This window comes from Pteropus medius, unplaced genomic scaffold (genome assembly GCF_902729225.1).
Source record: "Pteropus medius unplaced genomic scaffold, Ma_sr-lr_union100, whole genome shotgun sequence".
Classification (NCBI taxonomy): domain Eukaryota; kingdom Metazoa; phylum Chordata; class Mammalia; order Chiroptera; family Pteropodidae; genus Pteropus; species Pteropus medius.
This window is the reverse complement of record NW_024346692.1, coordinates 332,200-338,139: the sequence shown is the minus strand read 5'-3', so window position 1 is coordinate 338,139 and position 5,940 is coordinate 332,200. Positions and strand designations below refer to the sequence as shown.

Genomic DNA, 5,940 nt, shown 5'->3' with positions numbered 1-5,940 from the left:
TCATTTATTTTCATTTTCAAGTGTTATGTATTGTATATAATTGTATGTGCTATGATTTTATATGACTGGCACAGCAGTAGGTTTGTTTACACCAGCATTGCCACAAACGTGAATAATGCATGTGCTAAAACACTTAAGACAGCTACGATGTCACTGGGTGATAGGAATTTTTCAGCTCCATTATAATCTCATGGGACCACCATCGTACATGTGGTCCATTTTTGACTGAAACGTCATTATGTGGCATGGCTGTATAAATTTTTCATAATTTATAAAACTAGTCCTATATTGATGGACATTTAGATTATTTTCAGTCCTTAAATTTTATAAACAGGTAGCAATTGCTGGAGTGACTTTTAATTTTAGTGACATAGCAAGTTGCTTTCCGTGGAGGTTAACCCCATTTTCTCTCCTAATAGAAATTTTCCTCAAAAAGACATTGTTTTGTCAAACTTCATTTTAAATTTCTGCCAAAGTGTCTATGGCCATGCCACCCTGAACAAGCTCAATCCCGTCTGATCTTGGAAGCTAAATAGGGTCAGGTCTGGTTAGTACTTGGATGGGAGACCACCTAGGAAGACTAGGTGCTGTAGGTGTGAAAAATAAAAAAATAAAAAAATAAAAAAATAAAAGGAATTGTAAGCTGAGAAGGTCCTTGCAATCTGTGAGGTCAACCAAGGGTTGCCTCACCTAAAAAACTTTTAAAAAAAGAAAAAAAATTTCTGCCAAACAAATTGATAAGAATATATTAGTATAAGTTAAATTATTGTTATTTTATTATTTATTTTATTATGAGTAAAGTTGAATATATTTTCATATGATTAAGAGCCATCAGTGTTCCTTTTTTTGATGAGTAGTGTTTCTATCCTTTGCCCATTTTCCTAGTGGGTTATGGTCTTTTTATTTCTTATTTGTTGAGCTCTTTATTCAGTAAAGATATTAACCCTTTGAATGCAATATAAATTAAAAAACATCTTATTTCAATTTCATTTTTTCCCCTTTTAGTGTCCTTTTCTTTTCTTGCAAAGAATTAAAAAGTTTTTATGTGGTCAAATTGCTCAATCTTGTCCTTTAAGTTTTTGAGTTTTGTGGTATTTTTAGCATGTCAGTTAGGATTGCGAATATCACACTGCAAGAAACAAAAAGTCTAAACCCAGTGACTCAAGTAAATAGGATTTTTTGTCTCGTAGTGAGAAGTCTAAAGATAGGTGGCTGCTAGCACTGGTTCAGCTATCGAACAATTTCAGGGCCAATGTCTTTTATTCTACTCTCCTGGATCGTCCCTTCTGGGACAATCGAGATGATTTCTATAGAACTAGCCTTTCAAAGAAAATGGGGTGCCAATATGTTTGTCCATTTTTATTGGGAAAGCAAGAGATTTTCCCAGAAGATTTCCACTTAAGTCTCATTGACCAAAACCAAATAACAGCCACCATAGCTGCAAGGGAGATTGGAAAAGTAGAGAACAGGACTGCCATCATGATCTCTCTTTGGGGATTGGGCCTGTTGCTACTCTGAAGAGAATTTGGGTTTTATTTAGCTGGGAAGAAGTCGAGAAGTGGGGAATGGATATAACGGGCAGACAACTCTCAGTGTTTGGCACATTAGAAAGGGCTTTCCCCACTATTATTAGATTATTAAAACAATTTCTCTGTGTTTTCTTCTAATACTTTTAGGGCTTAAATTTTTACATTTTAATTTTGATTCACTTGGTGTTTATATTATTATTAATTTTGGAATGAGAAGTAATTTTTTCTGAAGATGACAATTCAGTTGTCAACACAATTTATTGGCTATCCATCTTGTTCTCACTGATTTAAAATTTTGTTTTTATCATACAAAATATCTGCATGAATTTGAATCAATCTCTTGATTTTCTAATTTATTTTACTGATATATTTATGAGCCAGTATCGTATTGTTTTAATTAGCTACAATTTGGGATAGACTTCTTTCCTATTTCTCCCGCAGAATTATCCTGGCAATTCTGGCATGTTTATTCTCTAAATGAACTTTAGCATCACTTTGTCAAGTTAAAATTTTTCTGTTGATATTTCATGAGGATAACATATATTTTAGGTTAATTTAGGAAAATTTAACATCTTTATGATGTTAAATCTTTTTGTATAAGAACATATACTTCCATTTCACATTTAAGATTTTGGAAAGATGCTTTCTGTAGTGTTTTATATTTTCTTGTATTTTATTTTTTGAGTTACACCTACATGTTTTATCTTTTGTTTCTATAAATGGGATCTTTTCTCCCATTATAAATTCTAAGCAGATGTTATTCATAGCCATGAAGACTGTTGATTTTTAGATATTAATTTTATACCTGGACAACTTAAACTTCTTATTATTTATAATAATTTTTAGTTAGTTTTGTGGGTTTTCCAGGCAAATATAGTACCACCAAATGTTACACTTTTTGTTTTTTTCTCATTTAATTGATTTGACTAATAATTACAGAATAATGTTAAACAGAAATAGAAACAGTCTTGTCTTGTTATGAATTAGCAGAGAAAAAATATATTTCTTGTTTTATCTAGGTGTGTATATTCATATATAATGTTCTCAAGTAACTACCTATCTATTTCTATTATAAGAGTTTTTGACTGATGCCTTTTTAAAAACCTTATTTTGAATAATAAAATTAAGATATAAGCCCCTGAATTTTAGATTTACTGATCAGATGATAGATATTTCAAGCAGTATGAAAGAGAGGTTAGTGAGAAAAAATATCTTATCCAGATAGTAGTGAGATTATTAAGTTTATAAGAAGGCCAGGGGAAAGTTTTTAGAATGGAGCATGTTGTAATAAAACATTTTTATTTTCTGGCAAATATGATCCATTTCTCTATTGCCCAGATACTTAATCATCAGACTGAACTGCTGTTTATAATTGAGGGTTAAATTCTACATGATATATTTTGAAATGACCCCAAGTTCTTCCACATACCTGCATAGTTCAGGTCTTCCTGGAAAGAAACACATTTTAAAAAAGCGATACCATTTGCATTTGCTTTTTTTGTTAGCATCCTTAAGGTAGAACATTTTGTAAAACCTTTTTGATATGAAAAATAATGAAACTCCTGACTTGGAGTTAATGAAGAAGAAGAATGCAGAGAAAAGAGAAAAAGTTAGTATTTTTCCGTCTGAGGAAGGTTAATGCAGGCACACTAATGACCAAGGCCTATTTTGATGGTTTTAAGTTTGCAGAATCAATGTATACTGTCATTACTCTGCTAATTGCAAAGAGGCTGGATTCATGCTAAGCCCCTCAGGTTGTGCTTTGCCACTCAGAAGACCAACACAAATTTTTATGCTATTTTCTACTTCCTGGAGTGAGCTTTTAGTAGACTTGAAACAAACAGGAGCAGCAAAGAATGAAGAATAACTACACCTGGTTGAATGACTGTAAAGATGACTGGGAGAGGAGGACTCAAGAGAGTTACTGTTGATAAGGATCCTACATGCTTTACTGTCACTTGAGCTCTCCAGGGAGTTCAGAGGATGTTACAGTACGGTCTGATTACCTCTCCCAGCAACTCTGGACTACAGGTAATAAGGAGAAAGGAAGCTCTCATCTGTGGTGGTTAAATGCTGGAAGGGGAACAATGAGAGCCTGTTCTTCTATTACTCCCCAGACACTGTACAATGGAAACCCCAGTCCTCTCTAGATTCCCTCTCCAGGTGAGATGACACTGGCCAAGACTCCTCTTGCCCTTCTCTTAGTTGAGTCAGCTTTGGTTTCCCCCTTGTGTTAGAGAAAGTGAATCCCACACTCTTAAATCACAATAGACAATACTGGCTTTGTGGATTCAACTGTCTCTCCAGTGACTGCTCTTGATGAAGGGTGAAAAGTGGTTAAGTTAGAAACAGGACCCATTGAGCTGGCTTGGCTGCAAATCAATGACCCCAGCCAAACGAGTCTTATCAGCTTTCATGAGATCAATTCTAATCCCTGAACTGTGTTATTCTTCCCCAGCTGCAGTCCTTCCCATATCTTTAGGTGCACAGAAACATTGAAAAGTATCCTGCAGGTGTCTGAATGAGGAATTTGGGAAGAATGCGTTACTAATAGATGCAGGTTTTAGTGACTGCTAAGAGTGCCATCTACTATATAGCTTTAAAGTTTCCAAGAAAGCTCAAGTTATTTATTTTTGTAAAAATGAAGTGAGGGAAAAGGGAAAGGAAGAGAAAATATCCCAGAAATCTAGTTTTTAAGAAGAGAGATGCAGTTAATATTTACCTGCTAATTACAGTTGTTATTCTTATAGTTGCATCAGAATAGTGGCTCACATCTTGAGATAAGGATTTTGGGTAGCGTAGTTGCCCAAATCATGCCTCTGAACTTCTAAGAGTCAGCAATTTACTTCATAGAAGAAACACACAAAGTCCCTCTCTGGAACTCTTGGATCATTTATCTTGAAGTTAAGTGTAAAACATAGTCCCTCGGGAAAGCTCACTTAATTAGATGGTATTGGGTATGAAGGAGAAAGTCTGGAAAGGAACTGAAGAAATGAAGAACAGAGAAAAGAAGTTATAGAAATAGCAGAATCACCGACATATCGTACATTCTGGAGTCATATCGTGTTGGGGTAAACAATAATACACATGTTTCTGAGTCAGCAAAAAAATTAAAATTTATAAAAATGATATGTTTAATAAGATAAGGAATTATAACAGTGATAATTCTTCTAATTTAAAAATGTTTTAATAAAATTTAAAGTTATAGTAATCACGACAGTGTGGTATTGGCAAGAGAATAATCAAATACATCAATGGGACAGAATAGAGAGCCAAGAAATAGACCACTACTAGAGTCAACGGATTTTTACAAAGAAGAAAAGGCAATATAATAAAACAAAGATAATCTTTTCAACAAATAGTGCTAAAACAACTGGACATCCACATGCAAAAAATTACGCATCTAGACACAGACCTTACATGCTTCACAAAAATTAACTCAAAATGGATCACAGACCTTAATGTAAAATGCAAAACTGTAAAACTTAGAAGATAATACAGGAGAAAATCTTACATCAGATGCCCTTGGGTTTAGATATGATACCAAAAGCACAATCTATAAAAGAGAGAACTGATAAGCTGAACTTCATTAAAATGGAAAAATTCTGCTCTTTGAAAGTCACTGTCAACAGAACGAAAAGACAAGCCACACATGAGGAGGAAAATATTTGCAAAAGGCTGTTCTCCCAAATATGCAAAGACTCTTTAAACAGTAAGAAAACAAACAACTCAATTAAAAAATGGGCCAAAGGCCTTAATAGATACAGATATAGATATACATATACAGATGGCAAATAGATATAGATATACAGATGGCAAATAAGAATATGAAAAGATGCTTCACATCATATATCACCCAGGAAAATGCAAATTAAAACAATAATGAGATACCACTATATACCTATCAGAATGGCCAAAATCTAGAACACGAACACCACCAATTGCTAGTGAGGATATGGAGCAAAAGGAACTATCGTTTATTGCTGATGGGACTGCAAAATGGTACAGCCACCTTGCATGACAGCTTGGCAGTTTTTCATAAAATTAAGCATAGCCTTACCATATGATCCAGCAATCATATTTTCTTGTACTCACCTAAATGAATTGAAAACTTATGTCCACAAAAAAATCTACATACAAATGTTTATAGCAGCTTTATTTGTGCCAAAACTTGAAAGCAACCAAGATGTCCTTCAGTAGGTGAATAGATAAATAAGCTGAGGTATATCCAGACAACAAAATATTACTCAGCACTGAAAAGAACTGATCTATTAACCATGAAAAGACATGGATATTACTAAGTTAAAAGAGGCCAATCTGAAAGGTTATGTACTCTAAGATTCCAACTATATCATATTCTGTAAAAGCTAAAACTATGGAGACAGTGAAAAGATCAGTGGTTGCCAGGTAT

The 5,940-nt window shown here is 33.9% G+C and overlaps 1 pseudogene; it reads left to right on the top strand.

The window, feature by feature from the left end:
- Nucleotides 1-477: 477 nt before the first annotated feature.
- LOC120613780 (uncharacterized) lies at nt 478-596 on the top strand (annotated as a pseudogene).
- Nucleotides 597-5,940: the final 5,344 nt, after the last annotated feature.